This window comes from Lontra canadensis, unplaced genomic scaffold, assembly GCF_010015895.1.
Source record: "Lontra canadensis isolate GAN:19392208 unplaced genomic scaffold, GSC_riverotter_1.0 scaffold23, whole genome shotgun sequence".
Lineage (NCBI taxonomy): Eukaryota > Metazoa > Chordata > Mammalia > Carnivora > Mustelidae > Lontra > Lontra canadensis.
Genome location: NW_022631017.1, coordinates 2649948 through 2677703, shown reverse-complemented (window position 1 = coordinate 2677703; position 27756 = coordinate 2649948). Strand labels below are relative to the sequence as shown.

Genomic DNA, 27756 nt, shown 5'->3' with positions numbered 1-27756 from the left:
CCCCACCCCCCGTACTCACCCAGGCAACAAACGGGCCACTGAAAATTTTTAACTCCAAGATGAATTCCCTGTCATACTGTATTTCTCCATCAAAGCCCTAATCTAGCTGTCCCGTAACTGTCTTTTTTTAATTATTTTTTTAAAGATTTTATTTATTTATTTGACAGACAGAGATCACAAGTAGGCAGAGAAGCAGGCAGAGAAAGAGGAGGAAGCAGGCTCCCTACTGAGCAGAGAGCCTGATGCAGGGCTCGATCCCAGGACCTGGGATCATGACCTGAGCTGAAGGTAGAGGCTTTAACCCACGGAGTCACCCAGGCGCCCCCTTTTTTAATGTTTTAAAGATTTTATTTATTTATTTGACAGAGAGAGAGATCACAAGTAGGCAGAGAGGCAGGCAGAGAGAAAGGAGGAAGCAGGCTCCCCACTGAGCAGAGAGCCCGATGTGGGGCTCCATCCCAGAACCCTGAAATCATGACCCAAGCGGAAGGCAGAGGCTTTAACCCACGGAGCCACCCAGGCGCCCCAAGTCCTGTAACTGTTTTAATTGCCTTCTTTCCAATGAAGTCTGCAAATGCTGGGCTGTATCTAAAAAACCTAGCTGGGAATCACTAGAATCTCTCGAATGAATGGGGAAATCAAAACTTAACCTCGTGTTAGCCCACTCCAAGACACACAGGCCTCCTTGAAAGAAGAAGGAATCCAGAAGACTCTCCCAAATGAATTACCCAAATCAATGTGAAAAGGAAGGTACAGGAGGACCATTCTTCTGATGTAATCAGATATTTATATCCAGAGTAGAACTACCACGTGTGGCTTTTAGCAGCTCAGAGAGAAGGAAAGTATTCACAGAACTAGCATCAGGGCTGCCTAAGAGTATCAAGCTTCAAGTCTGAGGTTTTTGCTTAAATGACAATATGATTTCCCTAGGCTTCAAGTTCTGAACAATCAGCCATCATGCTTTAGGACAATTTGATTATATGCATGCGTGCATTCTGTTGCTATAAACCATATTTAAATGCACATATACATTTATGTCTTTTCCCATTAATGTGGAAATTCCTAAAGTATACCCATGATTCTTCTCCTTTCTTCTCCTATAAGCAACACCTTATGGTACAGTTTGATTCACTAAGATCAATTATGACCCTACTCTATAGCTTCTCAATGGCAAGGATTATGTTACACACACAGAGTCCTAAATCTCAATACCCAGTATACAATAGACACTCAATGTCTTGTGAACTAAATTAACTGGCTGCTTCTGCTATTTTTTTCTTCTCTTTATTCTCTTTTTTTAAGATCTTATTCATTTGACAGAGAGAGCACATGTGTAGGCACACCCACGCATGCACACACCAGAGAGAGAGAGAGAATAAGCAGGGGAAGTAGCAGGCAGAGGGAGAAACAGACTCCCCAGTGAGCAGGGAGCTCTATGCTGGGCTTGATCCCAGGACCCTGGAATCATGACCTGAGCCAAAGGCAGACACCCAGGTGAATGAACCACCCAGGTGCCCCTCCCTTTATTATTTTTAATGACAAACTATAATTTGTAAGTCACCAATAAGATCTCAGAATTCTAATGATCTGGATTCATCCATGTGACCACCAGGAACCTATAGTAATCACAGGACAATATCATGCCCATCACTGACAGGGCTAGTGCTCTATAGGCTCAGCCTGGGTATGGCTTCAGTAATATTTTCAACATGAAACCACAGGTTATCTAAAACTAACATGGGAGCTGGCCGGTTGGCTCAGTTGGTTAGAGTGTGGTGCTAATAAAACTAACACGGGATTTTTTTTCACCTGATAATATCCGATCAATCACTGAAATATTTTTACAGTAGATAATGAAAGACTGCTGGTTACCACTCAGGTCTGAATAATTTATTTAAGATATCCAAGAGAGGTAAACTATTTTCTGCTGTAAAGTCCATCTTTATGAGCACTGTTTACATAACTCCTCGTGAAAAGAATGAGAATGAATTTATAAAACAGAGATACTATTTTAACTTTTGGCTATTACATATAACCTTGCATATGCCTCCTTTAAGATTATGTATTGAGAACCTACTGTGCACAAAGATCCCTTAGATGATTTGAAGTTGGACAGAAAGACTCACTCATGAGCAGGTGGAAAGGAGAGTCACCTTGATACCACACGGACACGCAGACCCGGGATTGAGGGAGCAATGAGATGAGGTAAGTATCAGAAGATAGGAATAAGCAGCCAGTGCTCTGGGTTTCAAAGGAGGCAGGGATCCAGATGGAGGGGAGAATCCGAAAATGACTTAGAAGCAGGCAGTATTAGGGAATAGAGAGTGAGGAGGCAGCAGACATCTAGGGAAAGGGCAGGGGAAGGAGAGTGGGAAGAGACGGAGAACACTCTAGGCTGAAGGAAAATCTTGAGCAAATGCCTGGGAGAGGGAGAGCTCCAGGAATATTCAGAAAATTACAGCAGTCTAGACTCAAGCATGGGAGAAAGGTAGGGGTAAGGCCATCTTGTCATGTACATTGCAGACATAAAATCTGCATCCTGCTGATTGGTAAAAGCCAGAGGTGGGGAATGTTGTTGAAGCAGCAGAGTACTATATGAGATACTCATCTGAACACAATTCCCAAGGGTGAGAGGGGTATATGGCTGGAAGTGGCCCGAAGCAGCTATCAATAGGATTCTGCAAGAAGTGTCTGGGACTAAACGGGGCTCTCTGTTCTCCAAATTCATATGTTAAGCCCTAGACCCCACTTCGGCTCTATTTGGAGATGGGGCCTTTAGGAGGTAATCAAGGTTAAAAGAAGTCATAAGGGTGGGGCTCCCAACTGATAGGATTCCTGGCTTTATGAGAAGAGTAAGAGCACACACAGAGAAGCTATCATAGAACACAACAAGAAGGCAGCTGTCTGCAAGGCAGGATGGGAGTCCGCACCAGGCACCCAACTGACTGACACCTTGGTCTTCGACTTCCTCCAGCAAGCAGAGAAATACATCTCTCTTGTTTAAGCTGCTCAGACTATGGTATTTTGTTACGGCAGCCCACTCAGACTACTGCAGATTCAGGGACTCAGAATGGAGTGCTGCTGTAACAAATACCTTAAACGATGAAAGCGGCTTTGGAACTGGGTACTGAATGAGGGCTGGAAAAGTTTTAAGGTGCATGGTAGAAAAGGTGTGACTGCCAAGAAAGGACTCCTGGTAGAAATGTGGATGTTAAAGGCGATTTCAGTGATAGCTCCGAAAGAGGAGAGCTAGAAAGAAATCTTCCATCTTTGTTTTTTGTTTTGTTTTGTTTTTAAGATTTTATTTATTTGACAGAGAAAGAGAGACAGACAGAGAGGGAGGGAACACAAGCAGGGGGAGTGGGAGAGGGAGAAGCAGGTTCCCCGTTGAGCAGGGAGCCCAATATGGGGCTCGATCTCAGGACCCTGGGATCATGGCCTGAGTCAAAGGCAAGGCTTAATGACTGGAGCCACCCAGGCACCCCAAGCTTTGTATAGAATATATAAACAATCATGAATGGAATGAGCGTGCTTTATCCTTCAAGAAAAGGAAAGAAAGACTTCAAAGATGATTCCAAGATCATAGGGCTGCCAGTCCCACCTCTGGCCCAAGGACAGGGCTTCTTCCTCCTTGGCTTTAGAGGACTAGACCTGGGCACAGAGCCCCATGGGGGAGGCCTCGCAGAGGGGTTGATGCCTGCAGGGCAGAACCAAAGACAATCATTCTTGAGCCTTAAGATCTCATGGAGTTTGCCTTGTTATGTTTTAGACTTGCTTGGGACCCATCGTCTTTCTTCCGGTTTCTCCCTTTTGAGATGGGAATGTTTAACCTATGCCTGTCCTACCACTATACTTTAAAAACACCTAACTTGTCTAATTTCACAAGCTCGCAGCTGGTGAGGAATTCTCCCTCAAGATGACTCGAGCTCCAGTCTCACCCATATCTGATTTAGATGAGACTTTGGATTTTAGACTTTAGAGTTGATGCTCAAATGAGTTAAGCCTTTGGGGGCTACTGGGGTGGAGTGAATGTAGTTTGCATGTGAGAGGAACATGGATTTTGGGGACCAGGAGCAGAATGCCATGGACTGAATTATGTCTCCCCCTCCATATTGAAGCCTAACCCCCAATACGTGACATTATTTGTAAAAGGGCTCTTTAGAAGAAAATTAAAGTTAACTGGGGTCATAAGGATGAGGCCCTAATCTGATAGGACTGGTCACTTTATAGGAAGAGGAAGAGGAAGATTTCTCTCTCTTTCTCTCCACACAGCTACAAAGAGGAGGCCTTGGAAAGACACAGTGAGAAGGCAGCTGTCTGCACGCCGGGAAGAGAGCTCTCAACCAAGAAAGAACCAGCCTGCACCTTCACCTTGGACTTCTCAGCCTCCGAAACTGTGAGAAATAAATTTCTACTGTTAAGCCACTCGGTCTGTGGTGTTTTGTTTTGGCAGCCTGACCTGACTACTACAGTAAGCAATGGTAGGTTTGAAAAGAGAAATGGATGGAGATGGATAAGGTGGGGAATCCGGAAACCTTTTTTAAAAAACCTCACAGAAGCAAAGGGATGAGTTTCAGGAAGGGAAGAATGGTCAGTGCTATTCATGCTACACACAAGGGGAAGCCAAAGACCAAGAAGTAACCTTGGTTTCCAGATTAGGGGTTCCATGACCTTTAAAAGGACAGCCACAAAAAAGAGGAACAAAAAATAAATTGTACAAGATAAAGAAGTTGAGTAGCTGGGAAAGGAAAACAGGCAGCAAAAGGTATAGAATTTTCTTTCCAGATATGATATGCCAAAGTCCCACTGTATCCTTAGGAGAAAGTCCAGGCTTGTTTTTCTCTAGGGGAACATATCTGTCTTATGGCTTGAATGCTTGTTTTTTCTTTTTTTCTGTAAAGCAGGGTGTTCTTTCAGGCACTGGTGGGGATTTCCAAGGATTTGTTTAGGTGTTTTGTTCAATTGCTGACAAATAACCAGATTAAAATGACTCTCCTGTTTCTCTGAATAAGAATCTCCCAGAAGCTTTGGAAATGTTTCCTCTTGGCCCAGGTAAATACCCGAAAATCCTTTCTTTCATTGAAGCTGATGTTATAGCAATTTAAAAAAAAATCCCCAGAAAGCCCTGACAGGAATCAGTGTTGTTCAGGGTTGAGTAACATCAAAACCTGCCTAAGAATACAGTATCATTCTTGACTTGAGCATTTCCTCCTTGGCCCTGGCATTATTAACCCCCAACCAGCTTGGATCGAAAAAGTTCTTTTATCTCAGCTTCACTTCACATTCCAACAGGAAGAGGCCCCTTCTGACCATGGAAAGAACATAACTTGGACCCACACTTCACCCTCCGCAGCTAGCACATGTCCTAGAGGGAGGTCAATAAGCACTTGGTAATAACTGATCACCTGGAAATCAGGTTGAAGGTAAGACATTCTGCACATAACTGAGGACCCTATTTTAGGATTCTATGGCTATTAGTTAAGAGGAAGCCCTGTAACAGTTGCATTTTATCTTCTACTAATTCTACAGAAATCAGGAGCAAGCATGGACAGGATGTCATAGAAGCATCTCTTGGCCATTTTTCAAAAAACACTCATTGGAGCATACTTCTGGTAGTTTAAAAGTCATTTTCAGCCCAGGCTAACTCCTTGTCAGTAAATATCGGTGGCTTATCTTTAACCGCAGGCAGGTAGCGAATTGCTAAGTCCAGGGAGGTTGGGTGGGAGTGATTTGATTTTATTTGATTGATTATTTATTTATTTATTTATAGGAGATGAGAGCAGGTTGCTATTCCCACCTTATTTCTCCAGGGTCAATCTACTTGAAGGGAAGTTAAGGATGATTTTCAAGGCTTCACTTCTCTATAAACAGGAAAAACAACGGGAATTCAATCTTGACTTATTTCTTTATTTACTTATTTACTTAATATTGATTTTGCTGGAATCACTTCTCTCCCTCCACTCTGGTTAGTTTTCTCAATTATGCAAAAAGAATTGCTGAAATGCTATACTCGCCAGCGTCTGCTGATGATTGCTGTTTCTGCTCTGGTACAGAGCAGGTTGGCTGTTTGATGCCGTGAGCCAACACAGGGGGGTGCAGGTTTATGCTTATTCATTCAACAAACGAAAACTGAAGGTCTACCGGGCTCCTGAGGAACACAACAAAGCAAAATGAACAACCAAGATCTGTGCTGTCCTGGCTTTCAGAGTCCAGTGGGGATGTCCTCAGTCACCAAAAGAGTCTTCTTTCTCTCTTACTTTTTCAATGTTAGTCTAACAGGTGTGCTCATGGGCTCCTTTTTAAAAATTGGAACCAAAGAAAAAATAGGCAGATGGGCAAGGTGACACCATTAAGGAGTCAGGGAGTCAGGACTAGATAATGAGGAAGCACTGGTGGGTGATGCCGAAAATACTAATGTTTTTCATCTGTCAGCCCCAAACCTATCTGTCCTCATGAGATCACAGGGCAGTTATCACAATTCATATTTTACAGAGTAGCAAACTCAGGCTCGGAGTGGTTAAATAAATGGCTTGCCCAATGTCTCACAGCCAGAATAGCAGAATCAAGACTAGGATGAAGATCTCTCAAACCTTAATATAATGAGAAAAGAAATAAAAATAAATTTTAAAAATACAAATATATATACATATATTTCACACATGGCCATGTACATGGCATGCAACTAAAAGAAATAATCCATAAAGTTTATGAAAGATTTCTGCTGGATGATTAGGTAGAAAACAACACAGTGAATACTGGTAGTAATGTAATTACAATGTTATCTAATCGATCCAAAACATTCAACAGTATTTCACGAGGGCTTCTTAAGTGCAAGGTGCTCAGGCATAGTAGACACAATGGTGAGTCATAGAACATGGCAGCAGCCCTCACAGGTTGTAAGGCTCCTGGAGGTGGTGAGGTCCTTTGGCTTGACCTCCAGTTCAGCTGTATTGAGTGACTGGTCAGGCCTCTGTGGCACTAAAGACATGAAAGTATTAAGCAGGAAGAAAGCAAAAGAAAGTGTTAGCTACATTAAGTGCTCAGTAGCATCTCTACTTCCACAGAGTCCTCCTTTCTCCCCTCTACAACCCCAGAATTGAATGTTGTAAGAACTCTTTGGGTTCCTAATAGCTTACTTACTAGCGTAAGAAGTCAAAAATGGGAAAGTAGAGGCAAAAATTCTGATCCTTCTTAGGATAAAATTGCTGGTAAGCTCTTTAAGGCTCAATTCATAGAAACAGTAAAACTGAGTCCATGACATTTTTGGGTAATACATATAAAAGCGAGTGTCAAATAGTGTTAAAACCATAGATGCTGGCGCACCACTGCTTGGCTAAGAATACCAGTTGAGCCACTGATCAGCTGTGTGACTTCGGGGAAGTTAGTCAACCTCCTCAGGCCTCAGTTTCTTCATCAGTCCAAAATGGATAGAGATACTGCAATGATCAAAGTCATGTCACAGGTAAAAGTCTTAACACACTGCACATAATAAAAGCTAGACAGGTGTTACCTAGTAATGTAAATATTATCTACTGAAAAGAGATGCAAGGTATAAAAAGAAGGTAAAGTTAATGATTCCTACAAAATCAGTGCTTTCCTTTTCTCCCCAGGGTCAGCTGAAGACTTGGCTAAGATTGAGGACCCCTCCATCTTGCCATCTTTACAATGAAAGTACCCTTGCAGAAGACAGTACAGTTAAAAATAACGTTGGAGAAAGGGTGGCCACAGCCCCTACCGTTTAATGGCTAACTCCAAACACGTGGAAATATTTGATGAACTTTTCGTTCAAGTTCTTGCTAATGACATCCTGGAAAGCTAGGTATGACCAAATTAAGATGACCAAAGCAAGAATTTCCATAGCCCCTGCCTAAGAAGAGCCCTGCATTTGAAGATGAGCTTTAAAAAAAAAAAAAAAAAAAAAGTAACAAATGGCCATTCTCAATAATGAAATGCAGGTTCTAAGGACACTGTAATAAGCTGTTACCAGGACAAGAACATACGAATGATGAAAGAGCTGGCAGGAACTTTGGTTGTAAATTTGTCCAACTCCTTCATGGTATAAACTAGATATCCGAGGCCAAAGTGGGGAAGGGAAGGCTCCGTCTCTCATAGGGAAACCACAGCCAACCCAGGACAAAAGCCCAGCCCCTCTGATTTCCTCACTCTGCACCTTGCAACGCTCTCTCTGTACCATGCAGGCTGTCAGGGTATAGTAAAGGAGTGTGGTAATAGTAGTCACAAATACTAACTGGCCACTTCAAGGTGTCTGACACTTGTCTACATGTTTTATTAAAATAGGGAAACCGTATTAAAATTTTACATAGGAGGACAATAAATTGAATACAGAAAAAAAAATGCCTTCTCTTTTAAAGGCCCCCCAAACCTCCCCAAGGTTGGCTTTGCTCTTATGTCAGCATTTACTGCCCAGCTTCCCAGACCTCAGCCCACAAGCCGTGCTGCACGCCCTCATGCTGTAAAATGAACCTCTCCTCTCTTTGCATCACAACCTACGGGCCCGTTTCAGGGCTCCAAAAATCTTAGCTGGGATTCATCGGAAACAATACTAAAGAGCTCAGGAGAAACACACTGTCACATGTGACCGCCTCTCTGAGTGTCATTTAACAGGGCTTTCCTTTTCTTTACCCAAAAAAGCAACGAATGTAATAATATTGGACAGAATGAAAGCCCTTTCGAACCAGAAGCCTTTTAGATCTCAACACGCTGTCCTTATCTTCTCTGCTTAGGTGGGGCTGGGACTATTTCGTAGCTTGCATTCACCAGTCCTCATGGAGGTGCTGAGAAAAGGTAACGGGAGGTGATGGGCAGATACAGCTGTCAGTTATCTGAGTCAGGACAAAGAGTAACAAAGAACATAAAGGCACCTTGAGTGATAGGGCGGGTCAGAGGAGGACCGCAGTAAGGGAGAATTTCTTCTAAGGTCAGACCTTAACCTTCCCAGATACCATGAACAAGTCAAAAGGAAATATCAATTTCCTTTGCCTCCCCCCGCTTAAAGGCCAGACCCCTGGTGGGTGGACGAGCATTGTTTTAGGAAGTTTTCACCACGGATTGCAGAGGAGTTCAGTCAGTTCAGATCGGACAAATGTACAAACCACTTTTTATAGGACAAAATATATATACTGCCTCCGTCCCAATTTTGACCTACAACATTCCTACTGTGATAATACCTAAATGTGTCCAAACAGAAAACTGAGTTCTTATGGTTTCAATTCCTCTGAAATCATCACATTCCAACTAAATGTTCTAACGAAATACAAAGGAAACTTAAAAAAAAAAAAATCCAGTTCAAATGAACAACATTGAAGTGATATTCAGGTGACGTTGTTTTGCTAAGATAACCCTGCACCCTCACCGTGACCCGTACTAAGTATGGTAACGTGGATGATCTGAAGTTCTGAAGGCTCCCAACACCCACCCTGAAGTACGACTCTCCTCCCACGTCTCTTCATTTCCCACAAAACTAACTAGAGCTCCACACCATCACGTGCCTTCCCGTCAGGCAAATGGCAGAAGCCCACCAGTTCATTCCTATAAGCCCAAAGCAACTGAAATGGTCTTGACACCAACGTGACTGGACATAACAACATAAATTCAGGCACCAAAATCACATGTCACTGTTACTCATTAAAAGACGGTCTTCGGGATGATCCAAAATAGGCTAACCTTCTTTCGGATTATCAGAGAAATATAACACCCCCCAAAATTTAAACATTCCCATGCAGAAGGCCAATGCCCCTCCCCCACGAATGCCTCCACAGGCCTCACTGTGGCAAGCACTGATGGGCCGCAGAGGTGGAAGGGCCTCTGGTGTAGACCTGGAGCCAGCACGGGTTTACCTGCAAGCCCTTAGGCATGGCAGTCCACTTCCCCAGCCTCAGTCCCCTCAGAGTAAAATAGGGATAAAAACAGAGCATAGCTCTCAGGGCTGTAAAGAGATAACATGTGGAAAGTGCTTAGCCCCATGCCTGCTGCTTAACAGGTACTCAATAGCCACAATTATTTCTGTTTAGTCACACACCCCAGCCTCACAAAGAAAAGAGGGGGTGGGGGAAGAACACACTGTCTTACCACAACAGAAGCATTTCAAAATAATTCAAGACAGAAACCCTTATGAGGTCTGCCTGTGGGAGGTCCAGACACCCTACCGGCCATCCCTGGGCTTCGGGATGGAAGGGGGGCGCAACCCCAGACCACTTTCTGAGAAGAGGCCTTTTGAGACACCAAGTAAAAGCAGACACACTTATCTTTGGAGTTCCTTTTTTTTACAGTTAGCAATTATGTGAGGAGAACAAAGGCTTTAAAGACTCTGGAAGGTGCTGGAATCATTAATCTTGTGCTTCTGAACTATTTAGGATGGATTTAATGACCGGTTCATTTTACCACTGACTGAGTGCCCACCACAGGCACGCTGTGGCGAGGACAGCGGGGGGTCACAGCAACAAGGAGTTGAGGCAGTTCAGCCTCCGGGTACTGAGTGTCCAGCAGAGGTCTAGGTAAACAAGTAAGCTGCGAGTCTACCGGACTCTAGCTTCACTGACGACAAGGACTCTGCCCAACTGGCTTTCATCCCCCAGTAGGCACAGACCTGGTGCATAGTAGGTGTGAGTAAATGAATGAAATATATGAGGGAATGGATGAATGAATGAATGAATATATGAGTGAGTGAGATATAAAGATTAGCCCATGTATATGCCATAAATACAGGTTCAAAAAAAAAAAAACCAAAAAAAAAAAAAACCAGTGGCTCCTTTAAGGAGGGCTCAGGGCTTGGGGAAATCCAGAAAAGAAGGAACCTGAAGGATGACAATTTTAAGAGACAGAAACAGGAGAATGTCCACCTATAATTTTATACAGTTTGCAATGTGCTCTAAATTAGTTCTCATTAGTAAAACGGTTCTTATCCTGATTATTATTATGTGTAGCCTTTCTATAACATTCTATATCTGCAAATTGTAGGCAACTGCTTGTTATTTATTATAAGGACTTTTGATTTATTTATAAACAGCTTAGTGGTTCATTATTTATTAGACTAGGAAATTGAACAAATAATATCTGGTCTCTAGCAGCCCTGTCTCAATGATTATTATTGGTCTCCTGGGGTTCACTAATAAACAGCCATAAAAAAAAGTCAATTTGTAATTAGGAAAAGGAATTTGGCAGCATTTACAATGACATGACTGACAGCAGACAAGACTGACAGAAGGTCTGCGGCATGAGGAATAACCTCGTAATGGTATTAGTATATTAAAAATAAGCCACCACCAATTATAGGATAAGAAAAGAGGTCTATGAATGGCCTTAGCAATGAGCAGGATACTATGAAGACTGCATACCAGTATCTCAGGGGCACCTGGGAGGCTCAGTTGGCTAAGTATCTGCCTTCTGCTCAGGTCATGATCCCAGGGTCCAGTCCAGAGTCGGGCTCCTTGCTCAGTGAGGAGTCTGCTCCTCCCTCTCCTTTTGTCCCTCCCCTCTGTTCATTCTCTCTCAAATAAGTAAATAAAATCTTTAAAAAAAAAAAAAAAACAAAAAAAACAAAAAAACTATCTCAATAGTAGGAACCCAAAAGCAAAAAGAGACATAATTTTGGAAAATCACTGAAAGGACTGGTCTGATCAAAAAAGAATAATTAAAACTGAATAAAAAAAAAACATCTGGCAAAGAAAACAACTGTCTCAGGGAGGATGTCGCCAAACTAGATAATGACCCATTTCTACTAGATGTTCTTAAATTTAGATGATTTCAAATGACTACAAGTTTCTCTTTTTACACTAAAAAAATATCCTTTAGCTAAGTGTTTATATTCTACCATCAGAACATCACTTCTTTTTTTTTTTTCCCCTTCAAGAAGATTATCTATATCTTTACTTGCTTACCCAGTCTTTTAGAAGGAAGAAGTTATTACTTCAGCTTTTCAAAGCCTTAGGATCACTGAGATGAGGGCCTCTGAAAAGACGAATGTGGGTGACAGATCCTAAAGAAGACAGATCCTCTGAACAAAGTCAGAGGGAGGACTCTGTCATGATCTAGAATCAGCCTTCTAGAAAAAGAGTAACAAAGAGAACTCATGGTCGATGGGAGGTGGGGCAGAACAGTGCTGCTGGGATCTCTTGGGAAATCCACCACATCAGGCTCCCAGAAACACTGGAAACAGCCCACACACACCAGTTGGTGAATGTCTCTCATCTTTATTATTCTTTGGATCTTCTTTCCTTAACGATATGCCCTTGAAATTTATACTGTCATAAAAATACCTAGGGTTGGTTTTCATGCATATCCATTAACGTATTTCTAATTTTGTTCAGGTAAAATAACCTTCTCATAGTATCACACCTTGGATTGAGTTGTAAGACAATAGCCAGGCACGGCTATGAGAGCATCATGACAGCTGGGCCAACAGAAAGAGGTTCTCTCTTTTTTCTTTTTTTTTTTAAGATTTTATTTATTTATTTATCAGAGAGAGGGAGAGAGCACAAGCAGGGGGAGCAGCAGGCAGAAGGAGAAGCAGACTCCCCACTGAGCAGGGAACCCCCATGCAGAACTTGATCCCAGGACTCTAGGATCATAACCTGAGCCGAAGGCAGACACTTAACAGACAGGGCCACCCAGGTGTCCTTTGAGGAAGAGGTTCTATTCAATTGGAGAAGAAACACTAAAGGTATGGTATACGACTGGGCCTTCTCACTCAAGACAAGAGCCTTTGCAAAAAGTAGAATCATACCTAAATGTGGGATTTTTAAAAAGCAGTTTTAAAGAATCAAACTAGAAGCCTCATGAGAAGCCACTACATTTGGAGATTTCCACATTTGGAGACCCTGAAGGCCTTTTCATGAATAACAGTGCCTGCTTTGTGGCCTCCCAGGAGCTGTTTAGGTTAATAAAAAGAAGCATGAAAAAAGCAGAGCACCACACAGACAAAACGACACATCTGGGTCTTCCCACAGGACCACTGTGGACTGTCCCATGTCCACATAATTAATTACTGAGCTATTAATAATTTCACTAATACACAATTGAGCCTATGTAGAGTCAGGCTAAACTTCTTAATGTCCTCAGTTTCTGGTTTAATGGTCTGGACAGTTTTCACGCAGCCTGAAGCAAGGTTTGAATCAGAGTAACCTGCATGTCAGGGAAGAGAAGCGAGTTCTCCAGGTTTACTGTTTATCTCACCTCTACCTGGAGACATTTCCAAATGGGTCCGCGCACAGGTGGTGGGCCATGCCAACCTCCCTGGCCCTCCAGAAGGACACCAGCCCTCCCAGTGAGGCTGCAGACCAAAAGAAGGAATCCGCTCTCCCTACCCATGAGATCCCAGGAGGCAGAAACCAAGCCAACCACCAAGATGTGAACCAAGAATCCCCTTGGGGTCTCCATGAACTGTGGCGCTTAGACGCAGGTCAGAAGGTCCGCGTTGAAAACCTGACTAAGCAAGCATTTCAATTCAGAGCTTCACCTAGATGCTACCTTATCAGATTTTGAAGTTTAATGCTCAACAACAGCTGTGAGTGACAAAGAAATCACCGAGACAGAAAAATAAAATAAACGACACCAAATAAACACATTTATGATAGATCAGTTGCAGAATATCTTGCCTGACCAAAATTTAACCTTTTTTATAAACGGTTGTTCACACATCATGAAAGATCAAATGAGTATCATTTATGCAACACAGCAGGAAAAAATTAACATATTCATGAACTAATACTTTGCTTTCACTTGTCAAAGTTGAGACTTGGCTCTTGAGCATATAAATTTTTGTTTGAACTACCATTAATTTATCTGAATGTACCATCCTCTATTTCAAAATTCATATGATACCGATAATCAAATAAATAATTTCTTTCTGGACAAATTTTTAAACGTCAAGAGATATGTATAAATTGGACTTTGATTTGTCCTGTTGAGACCCCATTACTAGACTTTTATCTTTAATGGCTACAGAAGTCAAAATAAAAAAATAAATTATAATCACTTAGCCTGTCTTGCTGAAAATTTCATGGAAGGAAAATAATACAAATTGGCGGTTTATCTCAATAAATTGGTCAATATAGCCAACCTGGTGCATGATAGCCTAGGAGTGAATGCAGAGACTTTTGGTGAAAGATTAATCTGATTAATCTTCAAAATAAAATTCTAGAATAATCGTTTAAGTGATTTTGAAGAAGATTCCAATGGAAAAATCCTAGTTATTTATCTGAAAGCGTGTCCTCTGCATTGTTTCATTTCCTGGAAGGTGAAAAAGACATGCCTGGGGCGCCTGGGTGGCTCAGTGGGTTAAGCCGCTGCCTTCGGCTCAGGTCATGATCTCAGGGTCCTGGGATCGAGCCCCGCATCGGGCTCTCTGCTTAGCGGGGAGCCTGCTTCCTCCTCTCTCTCTGCCTGCCTCTCTGCCTGCTTGTGATCTCTCTCTGTCAAATAAATGAATAAAATCTTTAAAAAAAAAAAAAAAAAAAGAAAAAGACATGCCTGTCCGAGGCTTTCCCCACAAAGGCCCTGACAGCCATGGAAGGGAACCGGTGAAACCCAACTCAAGCAAATAAGGATGCAAATTTGCTGTGCATATTTTTCGGGATTTAAAGGCAAACTGAACCAGTGTTCCCTTAAACAGAGGTTGCTTATTCTACTTAGTTTAAGTCAGCTTTAGTAGCTCAAGAGGCTGCAATGGCAGCTGCGAGGGTTCCGGCTCCACATGGCCCATGGCATCATATGCCAAGCCCCAGATAACAGAACCACTAGGAGAAAAGTGAATCCACTATAGTCAGCTCTCCTACAAACACTCACGCATGTAAAAGCTACCAGATCCCTCCACCCACACATTCTCAACTCCCACAAAAAAAAGCACCAACCTCCCTGAAGCAATGGTTAAGCAGGTACATTTCCAGAGTAAAGGTTATCTCTGGAAAGCACTAACACCAACCACCCCTCACTTCCACCAAAAAACTGCTTGTAAGCAGGACAGAGGTGAGACCTACGTTCTGATGCACTGCTCTTGGAGATGTTAATTACAACAACCTCCTGGAAAAACAAACGCAATGTCAACATACGGAGAAAGCCTTAAGAAGGTCCATCTATTGGAGTTAAAGTAATTTGGTAATTTGGTTAATCGAGAATTATATAAATGTTCAACAATGGGGGGGAAGGTAAATGAATCTGGTAAAATCATACAGGGGAATGATATGCAGATACAGAAAACAAAGTTCACAAATATTTTGACTTCACGTGAAAAGTTATTTAAAATGTTTGGTGAAATGCACAGAGTGCAAAATTCTACACACAGTTCGATCCCAATTCTACATTGGGAAGGCATATAAAAAGCCCAAAAGGACATACAACAAATGTTAATTGTGTTAATTATCATTTGCTCATGGTGATACATGTGATTTTAATTTTCTCTTGTTATACTCTTCTCCTTTCACTTTTTTTAAAATTTTACAGAAAGCACGTAAGTCCAAGAAAAAGAAACCATTACAAAATCAGGCCAAAGTGTCTCTAGTTTTCCTGCTAAGTAGACAGGCCTCAGCAGACACTGGGGAATATTTCTAGGCTTCTTGAGCAGATTCCATGTCCCACCCGTCTCTCACACTTAAGCTCTGGTGATGACTTCTTACACCCCACATAACGCCCATGTCTTTCTCGACCTTGGCTTTGGCTTTCAGCCTTCTCTGTTTGTACTAAAACACCCTTCTGGCAGTTACCTCTTGTCTGTAAATCATGTTGTCCACTCCCCCTTCACCAACAGGACCTAATTCTCTGCCCTGGTCAGGTTCCTCCTGGCCCAGTCTGGTCAAGTCTTGGTATTGACGACAAGTAAGTTACCCTTGAAAAAGACAGGCATCATGAACCACCTACAGTAAACAGGGCCAGGAAATACAGTTTTCATAATGCATTCTATAAAAGCATTTTATACACAGCGGCCCTGCCTCCCCAAACAGACCTGGGGCTATCGCAGGTCCAGCTGTAACTGATCTCTTGGGAGGTCCCCATGGTGGCAAGCATCCTTAACATCCGTGCAGGGCACTGCGTTTTTCACTGCACATTCACAGACTCACGGCATTTTATCCTCACGACTCTGAAAGGTGGGAAGATCAAGTATTCCTTTCCTAATTTTTAGAGCTAAGAAAAATCGCAATTCAGAGACTGGGCTCTGAGTGGCTTGTTCCCCCTGATCCTCAGTGTGTTCTCATCTGTACATAGTGATGATAATACCCACAAGGTGGAATTGTTGTAAGGATTAAATGAGATAACGTATGCAGGGTGCTGGGCACAGTGTCTGGAACAAGGACAGCATTCAGCAAATGCCAGCTCCTGTAACTGTGAGGTCAATGGGAAGCTCAAGGTTACATAGCTGGAAAGTGACAGCGCCAAGATGAGAATCCAGGACTTTTCATGCCAAGTTTACCCTTTTTCTACTTTATCCTCCAACTCCATAAGAAGAGCATTAGGGTATGGCCCATGCCCTCAAAAGAACTTGTCATATTTTGTAGTAGGCACATCCCAAGTACGTGAAACAACAAAGCAGTCATTCCCACAAAGAACTAAGGCAACAGGAATAAAAGCTATGGTATGGCTCCCAAATTATACAATTCTTTGGTCCAACAGCAACTGTTAAGTGTTAGGTATCTTCTTATGCATTCATTCCAAAGCTTAGGAAACGCAAGTTTCATCCCTGTGTCAAAGTGAGTTGTGTATGGGGAAATCAGATGAGAAAATAAGTCTCTTTTCCATACTAATAATAGAAAATATTTTCTGTGGGCATTCTGAACTTGAGGAAGTTTGAGCTATTTTTGGAAACTTTTCGTTAGCTTCCAGAAAGTACCATTCATGATCGTATGCTTTTCTTTTTTAAGTTTTTATTTATTTATTTGACAGAGAGAGATCACAAGTAGGCAGAGAGGCAGGCAGAGGGGGAAGAAGGCTCCCTGGCAAGCAGAGAGAGCCAGATGCGATGCGGGGCTCGATCCCAGGACCCTGAGATCATGACCTGAGCCGAAGGCAGAGGCTTAACCCACTGAACCACCCAGGCACCCTTGATCATACACATTTTTAAGGGACTTAAAAACAGCTTCAGTTGAGTTCAAGGCTGCTTCTTAAAACATCTTCAACTCAATTAATTAATTTAGCCTACAACATATGACATCTGGCAGCTGATAACACAAGTACACGGAACACATTAAAGGCAAAGGAAGCATACACACAAACATAGAGTAGGAAGTCACTCTGTCGACATTTATTTGCTGCCATAGTAATAATCCCATAATAATGGGATCCAGGATTGCCAACCCTAGGCATACTATTTCTTTACAGTAATCTTGACCTATTTAGGACATGATAAAAGAGGAGCCTAAAACTTTGTGTTATGGAATGTTGCAGCTTCTTTACATGGAAGAGGGTAATTTACTACTGGATACTTTGAGATTCACATCTTGGAAGGTTTTAACTTCCCATGTGTTTTTATATTCCCAATATCTACAACTTTCTAAGGTAGAGAAATGATGCTCTTAAGGGGTGGCCCTGAGCAGAACTATGAAGTAGGAGAAGGCTTTCTTAAGAAACGCTCTACCTCCCTTTGTCTATTCTTCTGGGGGTGAGAGGTGGGGATGCCCACTGACTGAGCCCATTCAATGAGGCACTCTGGTGCGTGGTGCCTGCTTTCTGTCATCTGTGTCACTCCTTACAGCAGCTTTGCAACATGTACATTAGTCACCCCAGTTATTCAGAGATGACGAACCTAAGTCTCATGGAATTTGAGTGACACACCTAAAATAAAGAAATTGATCAATCCTCCACTTCAGTGCCCATTAGGGTTTCCCCTCGCTGAACTGGGCTCCCCCAACGTCAGACACCCCTGTTAGTACCTGCACCATGACTAGTTCACATCAAACTGTTAAGGACAGGCTCTCATTTGAGTTAGTCTTTTTCATTTGTTAAATTTTGTAAGATTCATTTATTTATTTTAGAGAGAGAGAGGCTGCAAGTGGGGTAGGGACAAAGAGAGAGAAAAAGAGAACCTCAAGCAGGTTCTCATGCCCAGCACTGTTGGTGGAAAACAGTATGGAGGTTCCTCAAAACACTAAAAATAGGGGCACCTGGTGGCTCAGTGGGTTAAAGCCTCTGCCTTCGGCTCAGGTCATGATCTCAGGGTCATGAGATTGAGCCCCACATCAGACTCCCTGCTCAGCAGGGAGCCTGCTTCCCCCCTCTCTCTCTGCCTGCCTCTCTGCCTACTTGTGATCTCTGTCTGATAAATAAATAAAATCTAAAAAAAAAAAAAAGCACACTAAAAATAGAAATACCATATGATTTAGGAATTCCACTACTGGGTATTCACTCAACGAAAACAAAAACACTAATTCAAAAAGATATGTGCACCTTTCTGTTTACTGCAGCATTTTTCTACAAAAGCCAAGACGGGGAAGCAGCCCAAGTGTCCATCCACAGATGAACTGATAAAGAAGACGTGGTATTTACATACAATGGAATATTACTCAGCCATAAAAAAAGAATGAGATCTTGCCATTTGCAACAACGTGGGTGGATCTAAAGGGTATGATGCTAAGGGAACTATGTCAGTCAGAGAAAGACAAATACCCTAATATTTCACTCCGGTGTGGAATTTAAGAAACAAAACAAAACAAACAAACAGAAGACAAAAGTCAAACTCTCAAATACAGAGAGCAAACATGGTTGCCAGAGGGGGTGACTGGGGGGGTAGATGAAATAAAGGGGAGTAAGAGTACACTTATCCATGAGCACTGAGTAATGTACAGAACCCCTGAACCATTATATTGCTAAGAAGAAGGAGGAGCAGGAGGAGAAAAAAAGAGGAAAAAGAGGTAGTAATAAGAGTAGTAGTAGTATTCCTATTCTAAAAGTAAGCAGGCAGGGGATACCCGGGTGGTTCCGTCAGCTGGGCGTGTGACTTCTGATTTCAGCTCAGGTCATGATCTCAGGATTGGGAAATTGAGCCCCTCTCTTCGTGGAATGTGCTTAAGATTCTCTTTCCCTCTCCCTCTGCCCATGCCCCCTCGCACTCTCTCTCCCTTTAAATTAATTAATTAATTAAATTAAATAAGCATAAACTAAAAATGACCAGGCATGATTTTAACCTAAGTTAGTGGCTCTCTAGCAAAATTTGAGACACGATGGCAGGACTTCAAAATGTCAAGACTCTTGGGAGATCTAGTCAACTGCTTCTCCCACTAAGACACAACAACTAAAGCCCAAGAAGGGCTCTGACTTTGCAGAGGTCATACAACAAATCAGGTGTAGAGCCCAGATGAGAGCCAGGACTCCTGACTCAGAGCTATTCTCTTTTACAGCATCAGCCACAAATATTCAAGCATAGGGTAAAAAACACAATCCAGACTCGTAGGACTTATTCCAATGATGTTAATTCACACTGGTCAGGCCTGAGTGCACCTCTCATTAACTGTGTGGCCTAGATAACATACCCTCTCTTTGCCTTGGGTTTCTTATCAATTATATGAGTATAACAATAGCCTTATTCTGTTATCGTGTGGGTCAAACATGGTAATTCACGGAGCTCTAACTTCTTTGTGCTTGGCATAAACAATGAATGAATGTTATATTGTTATTATCATTAAAATTACTTTTACTGTACTACAACTACTAGTGCACATAATTGACAGTTCATTCTTTCGCCTTTGGGGTAGTAGGTAGAAGCAGCTTCCTGCTATCAAATTCATCTCCATATTCTCTAAAGGCAGCCCTAACAGTCTCACGAATGGTGGTAAGATGAGTAGAAGGTTAGCATCAGAAATAAATTACCTTTGAAAATAAAATTGCCTACTGAGCACTTTCATTTGAGGCTGAAAGTCAAAATTCCCCATTCTTCTCAAACCTACTCTTTCTCAGTCACTTCCCTTTTCCCTCAGTTTTATTGAGATATAATTAATACATAACATTGTATTTATTTTAGGTGTATCTCATAATGATTTGGTGTTTGTATATATTGCAAAGTGACTGCCACAATAAGTTTAGTAAACATGCATCCCTCATGCAGTTACACATTTCTTTTCTTATGATGACAACTTTTAAGAACTACTTTCTATACAACTTTCAAATATACAGTACAGGATTAACTACAATCACCATGCTATACATTACATCCCAGGGCTTATTTATCTTATAACTAGCAGTTTGTACCTTTTGACCCCCTTCTCCCATTTTTTCCACCTCCCGGCCCCCACTCCCTGGCAACCACAAATTTGTTCCCTGATCTATGAGCTTGGTTTCCTTAAATTCCACATGTGAGATGGTGCAGTATTTCCATACTGTTCTCCATAATGTCCACACCAATTTATATTCCCACCAACAGTGCACAGGGATTCCCTTTTTCCCACATCCCTGCTAACACTTATCCCTTGGTTTTTTTTGTTTGTTTTGTTTTGTTTTCTTTTGATAATAGTCATTCTAATAGGTGTCAGGTGATATTTCATTGTGGTTTTGATTTCTACTGCCCTGATGGTTAGTGCTATTGAACACTTTTTTATGTTCTTATTGGCCATGCGTATGTCTTCTTTGAAAAAAAAAAAGTCTATTCAGATCCTTTGTCTTCATTTTTTAATTGGATGGTTTGGATTTTTTTGCTATTGAGTTACATGTGTTCTTTACATACTTTGGATAATTGATTTGCAAAGCTTTTCCCATTCCATGGTTTCCTTTTTCTTTTGCTGATGGGTCTTTGTTTTTTTTTTGTTTTTTGTTTTTTGTTTTAATTTGAGAGAGAGACAGTGAGAGAGAGCATGAGTGAGAAGGTCAGAGAGAGAAGCAGACTCCCTGCAGAGCCGGGAGCCCGATGCGGGACTCGATCCCGGGACTCCAGGATCATGACCTGAGCCGAAGGCAGTCGTCCAACCAACTGAGCCACCCAGGCATCCCGGGTCTTTGTTTTGAAGGTTTTCAGTTTGATGTAGTCCCATTTGTTTATTTCTGCTTTTGTTTTCAACTGCTTTTGTTAACAAATCCAAGACATCATTGCCAAGATCAGTGTCAAGGAGATGACCCTCTATATTTTCTCCTAGAAATTTCATGGCTTTAAATTTACATTCAAGTCTTTCATCCATTTTGAATTAATTTTTGTGTGTGGTGTAAGACAGTGGTCTGGTTTTCTTCTGTTGTATATGGCTGTCCAGTTGTCCCAACACCATTACTAAAGAGACTATTATTTCCTCATTGTACATTCTTGTCATAAAATAATCGGCCATACATTGTGGGTATATTTTGCTCTATTCTGCTCCATTGATTTATGTATTTGTTTTTATGCCCTGTTGTTCCGGATACCATAATTTTGCAACATAGTTTAAAATCAGAAAGTCTGATGTCTCCTGCTTTATTCTTTCTTTTTTTTTAATTATTAATTATTTTTATTAACATATCATGTATTATTTGCCCCAGGGGTACATGTCTGTGAATCGTCAGGCTGACACACTTCACAGCACTCACCATAGCACATACCCTCCCCAATGTCCATAACCCAATCACCCTCTCCACATCCTCCCTCCCCCCAGCAACCCTCAGTTTGTTCTTTCTTGAGATTGGTTTGGCTATTTGGTGTCCTCATGGTTCCATACAAGTTTTAGGATTGTTTGTTCTGTTTCTGTGAAAAATACCATTGGTATTGCAGTGAATCTGTAGATTGCTTTGAGTAGTATGGACATTTTAACAATATTAATTCTTCTAATCCATGAGCATGGAATATCTCTCCATTTATTTGTGTCTTCTTCAGTTTCTTTAATCGATATCATAGTTTGCAGTGTACAAGTCTTTTTACCTCCTTTGATAAATTTATTCCCAGGTATTTTGTTCTTGTTGATAAATAATCATAAATGGGATCCTTTCTTTACTTACTCTTTCTGATAGTTCATTATTAGTGTATGGAAATGCAACTTATTTTTTCATATTGATTTTATATTCTGCAACTTTACTGAATTTGTTTATTAGTTCTAAAAGATTTTTTTTTTACTGGAGTCTTTAGAGTTTTCTATGTATATGTCATCTGCAAATAGAATCAGTTTTACTTCTTCCCTTCTTACTTTGCGCCTTTCATTTATTTATTTATTTTTCAGGCTTAATTGCTCTGTATTTAAGACTTCCAGAACTGTGTGTCAAGAGTCAGCATCCTTGTCTTGTTACCAATCTTGAAATGATTTCAGTTAAAATTTCCCATCTTTTTCAAACCTAATCTTTCTCACTTAACTCCAAACTCAGTTAAAAACCTGACCATTCATCTAGACATCAACTCCTTCTACATCACTACCCACTTGGTGGCCCAGTGCCACTGATTTTCCCCCTACAAGAGCTCTCTGAAGATCTCTCTTCTCTTTCTCCATTCTACCTGGTTCAGGCACAACGAATGTTATTTATTTATTTATTTTTGCTTGAATCACTCCAGTGGTCTAAACTCTCAGCGCCTTCTCCTGCAACCCCACCTACTTCTCATCTCCAACGTCACCTGTGCAAAATACAAATTAGATCAAATCATTTCTCCCATAAAAGCTGTATAATTTCTCCTTTTCCATAGGGTATATCCACATCCTGGGCTCACTGAAACACACACCCCCCCACCCAAACTCTCCTGCCACTCCCTCACTTCAGAGCACCCAGATGTTCTTTCAACACAAACTTTCCTTCCATGTGGAACACCTACTTAGCTCCTTCTCTAGAAAACTGCACTGCCTCCTGCAATGCAGTCCAAACGTAAACCTTTCTGCGAGCTCTTCCAGATTCCCTCCACCCTTCCTTCTCTGGACGTCCAAAGAACTCATTCCTATCTCCACTAACCATTCGTCGTGTTGATCACTACCACCTATTTTCTTATCCTTCTTTTCTGCTAGATTGATTCCTGAATGGCATGGGCCTCATTCATTTATCTTCTGCCACAGGACCTACATAACACACAGTACAGGCAGAACAAAATACTGCTGAATAAACTGGGTGGGTGGTACCCAAAGTAAAAGGAATAATAAAATGAGACCTCAGGGACTATCAAAGTTGATCTCAATTAAAGCTAGTTACTGTTATATATAACTAACTGCAAACGATTATGTAAGTAGTTTTCAAAAGAGTGTGGTATGAACTTGCAAATGGAAAAGCTCTCAAGTTCCCATTTAGGCTTGTTAAATGTTCATCAATGGAGAGAGACCACCACATCCTCCCAGATTTAGCCCGGTTCTGCAGGACCTGCACACAGAAGGCATTCTGAAAGCTCTTGCAATCCTGAACCTTTATTTGAGGACACTTTTCCCTCACAAAATTCCGTGGACTGGACTCGGGTAGTAGGTGCTCAATAAATGCTGACTGGATTTGCAGTAGATTTGAAAGCACAGTGCAACTCACATTTTAGACTAATTCAATGCAATGACTGTACTTAAGATAATAGCTCTAAGCCTAAAGAAAATCAATGGGCAGACTGAAAAGCAGCCAAATGCTCACTCCCCTGCTTTGTTCCACAGTCAATGCTGACCTGCTTCTTGATCCTTTCCAGCTTCTGAGATTTTCCAACTTCACTGTTTCCCCAGAATGGAAGGTGCCAGTTAGCCAAGTGTTGCCCTGTACCTGTGATATATTTGCCCTGTGCTTTGCTGTTGATGTAATATGTGAGAAAGTTGAGTGGCATTTTTAAAAATGTCCTACTCTTCCTAAAGCCTATGTGTGACAGGTTAAGTGGGGTTCTAGCTGAAGGGGGTAAGAAGTATGGACTGGAATGCTACAGCATTTTTTCACCTTCAGTTGTGAAACTGTATGTTAAAGGGAGCCCAGAAACTTTTGTTTTTACTAAAATGATATATTTTTTTAAAAAATAAATAAATAAAGCTTGGGCAGGGAACTCTAAATTGGATGTCTATGTAACACCTCTATACCAATGTAGGAAATAGGAAGATTCAAAACATGCACTCTGCTATAATTCATTCTGGGGTAAGAAAAAGACAGCAGTACCCTGGAGAATAAATCATTAACTAAAAGTCAAACCGAGACACCCTGGAAACCAGTGAGGCCAGGCGACCGGGATTTGCCTGTTCCCTCGGGTGACTTCCAGAGCGAAGCATCCCACAGGCAGACAAACTCGGCACACTGCACTCCCTTCTATTTCACTTTTCAAACTCGAAGTTATTTTTAGATGACCCATGCCCGCTAATCCCAGGCAGGACAATTCCCAGCCCGCTGCGCCTCAAAGTACCTTCCTCCTCCCCGGCACTTCTTTTCAAACACTGGGAAAGGAGTTTCTCCGTTTTCTCCTTTTTTCCCCCGCAGAGTGCAGTCCACCTGCCCTTTCCCCTCTCCAAACCTCAGTCCCGGGGGCCACAGGCGTCATCCTCGCGGTTCTACTTATGCACCTGCTGCTGCTACTGGAAAGGCGAATCCCTGAGCCACTAGGAATGAGGCAGGGGCTCTCTGAGACCCGTGCCCTCTTCAAGGGAGACCCTCCCCCGCACAACACACAGCAGGCCGCCGCGGGGGCTGACAGCTGGAGCAGACCACCGTCCCTCCCTCCGCCGCTGCCGCCCCCCCTGCCCAGCCCCGGAATCCCACCGCGCTCGCCCGCCCGCCCCCTGCCGCGTCCTCCTGCACCGCCCGGGCGCAGCGCGCAGCCCCAACAGGACAGGGCGCAGGGGCGAGCGGGCCAGTACGGTTACATAACCGACCTGCTGGGCGTCCGCGATGCGCCGGCAGAGGCTGAGGCGGCGGCTCGGGAGTCCGCGGGGCCGGCGACTGCGGGCGCGGCGCTGCCTGCTCACCTGCCGGCCGGTGCGAGCGCGTGGGGGCGGGCGCGGTGCCCGCGGGCCTGGGCGTGGGGCCGTGCGCGGCGCGCCCCGCCTCCCGGTCTCGAGGTCCGTGTGTCCCCGGCTCTCTGCCTCCCGCCCGCTCCTCCCCGCAACCTCGGCCGCCTTCAGCCGGGACAAAGCGGCTCCGGGGAGGGGCCGAGCCGGCGGCTCTCGCAGGAGCCAGCGGAGATGGGCGCGCCCCCAGCTCCGACTCATCGGGCCAACCTCCAATCAGACCCCAGGAAACCGAAAGCCCCTGTGTGGCCTCCTCTCCTCCCCTCCCCCCTGACCCGGCGCCCTTCCCGAGCCCGCACTCGTTCTGCTCCCCGGGCTGCCCCCCTGCCCTCAGCACCGCCCCCCAACACACACACCCCGCTTTCCACTCGGGGTGCCTAGGAAGCGGAGAAGCCCCTCTGGACCGCTAGGGCAGATGCCAGTGCTCAGGAGTCCCGGCCCCAGCGGGGAGGGCTCCCCGGGGTCACCGCCGGGAGGGGGCTTCCTAGGGGGTCGGAGTGGGCAGGGGGCTGATTGTGAAGCTAGGGATGACTAGGCAGCGACAACCCAGAAGAAACTGGCGGAGAAGCAAACTGTGGGTGAGGAGTACTGGAAGAGAGACTTTTCTCACACGCAGACTGAGCTCCCCGACTCCGGTCGAGGAAAGGTCGGGAAGCCCCCGGACGGTCCGCGGGGCGTCTGCGCCGGGTGGGTGCGGCGCCCTCTGTCTGGAGACCTGCGTCCGCCCCGCCCACGCGCTCAAGGTGCCCTGCGCCGGCTCCCCGGCTTTGCCAGGATTCGCTGCCACCAGACCTGGGGACAGAGGGCTTCAAGGACTCCTATTGTGTGAGAGCCGGTGACAAGTGAGAGGCTGCTTTCATACAGTGAACGGCTGAATGGGAATCAGATTCTAGGCTAGATCTGTTGCTCAACAAACTTAAGGTAGACGTGTCTGCTTTACAAAATAAAGCAATTCTCAGCCAGAGGAAGCCTGTGGCTCATGGGTCACAAGGGCTGATGGCAGGAGAAAGTCAGTCAATCGTGTACAAGACCAGAACAGGGAAAGTGGGGAAAATTCAAGGAAGAAGGGCCGGGTCGGGGTAGGAGTGCGGACCAACTCGAAGAGGGAGTAAATAATATTCAAATCAGTTTTATATTCTGTTATCTTTCTAATTGCTATATAAATAAGCCTTTTTTCCTTTTGCTTTTTATGCCTTTCTGTTTCCTGATAACAATATTAAAATTGCACTGAAGCTGTGGATAAGTTTCACAATTACTCTTCCCTCAGCCACACACCACCTTGTGTTTTCCAAGGTTGAGGAAAAATTTCATCTTAAACAAAAGCAAGGAACAACAAAACCAAAAGGGTAAACCTTAGCTTGTCACTCTGATTCATCTGCACTAATATAAATAAAGACAGAATTTCAGAGTTAAAAATGGCCTTAGATTCCTACTCTTCCAAACTTCTGGATGCATAAATTCATAAATATCCACTGATATAGATGAATTACATTTTTTAATAGAATTTTGTGGTTCCTGAGATTCCTGGGTGGCTCAACCAGTTAAACAAAGGACTCTTGATTTCCTCTCAGGTCATGATCTCAGGCTCCAGGGATGGAGTCCTGGGTGGGCTTCAAGCTCAGCAGGGACTTGGCTTCTCTCCCACTCTCTCTACCCCTTCCTACACCCCCCACTCTCTCGGGAATGGATGAATGAATCTTTCAAAGAAAAAGAAAAAAAAAAAAAAGAAAAGAAAGAATCATCTGAAAAGGCATTCATATACTGAGCCCAAACTTGCCTTCCTGGGATTTTCACTCATTGGTTCTAATTCACTTTTTGAAGCCATGGAGACAGAGTCCAACTCCTTTTCCAACTGACTGTGTTTCAGAGATAGTCACCATGTCTCACTCACTCCAAGACTCCCCTGTAAAACATCCTTAATCCTCCAAACAAAATCTCATTTGCAGTAAATACTTCCTAGAATCATCACCAACCTGCAGACTTCGATCTTAATAGCATCTATTCTGTAAATATATAAATATATATTTCTTTGTAAATACAAAGAAAATTTTATGATGATGGAAGTAATATGTTTATTGCAGAAACTTTGAAAAACATAAGATTCAATGTGAGGATAAAGTAATATATGTAATGTTCAATGTATCTTAGCTGTTACAAAAAGTGAACATAGTCATTTTCCTCCCACTAAGATACAGTATTCTCTTTTTGTTTGTTTCAAAAAAATTTTTTTTAAGATTTTATTTATTTATTTGACAGACAGAGATCACAAGTAGGCAGAGAGGCAAGCAAAGAGGGGACAGGGGAAAGGGGAAGCAGCTCCCCGCTTAGCAGAGAGCCTGATGTGGGACTTGATCCCAGAACCCTGAAATCATGACCTGAGCTGAAGGCAGAGGCTTAACCCACTAAGCCACCCAGGCGCCCCTGTTTGTTACAAATTTTTATTTAAATTCTAGTTAGTTAACATTCGGTGCAATATTGGTTTCAGGAGTAGAACTGAGCGGTTCATCACTTAGGTACAATACTCAGTGCATCACAAAAGCCCTCCTTAATATGCATCACTCATCTAGCCCTTCCCCTGCCCAACCCCTTCCATCAACCTCCAATTTGTTCTCTGTCCTTAAGAGTCTCCGTTGGTTTGTTTTCCTGTCTCTTTTTCCCCCCTCCCTGTTTCGTTTCTTAAATTCCACATATGAGTGAAATCATATGGTATTTGTCTTTCTTTGATTAATTTCACATAACATAAGACAATCTGGCTCCATCCATATCATTGCAAGTGGCAAGATTTCATTCTTTTTGATGGCTGAGTAATATTCCGTTGTATCAATACACCATATCTTCTTTATCCATTCATCAGTTGATGGATAGTTGGGCTCTTTCCATAGTTTGACCATTATTGGTAATGCTAGTATAGACATCCGGGTGCATGTACCCCTTT

At 43.0% G+C, this 27756-nt stretch overlaps 1 protein-coding gene across 3 annotated transcripts in view; it reads right to left on the bottom strand.

Moving 5' to 3' along the window:
* Window positions 1–24895, bottom strand: part of RCAN2 (regulator of calcineurin 2) — a 264074-nt gene extending 239179 nt beyond the window's left edge. The window contains exon 1 of one of the 3 annotated variants that reach the window (XM_032862009.1): window positions 24687–24895. The gene's annotated coding sequence lies outside the window, so the exon portion shown is untranslated. Of the gene's footprint in view, window positions 1–9857; window positions 9876–24686 lie in introns of those variants that run through there. The other 2 variants (XM_032862010.1, XM_032862011.1) reach the window with 2 other exon arrangements.
* Window positions 24896–27756: the final 2861 nt, after the last annotated feature.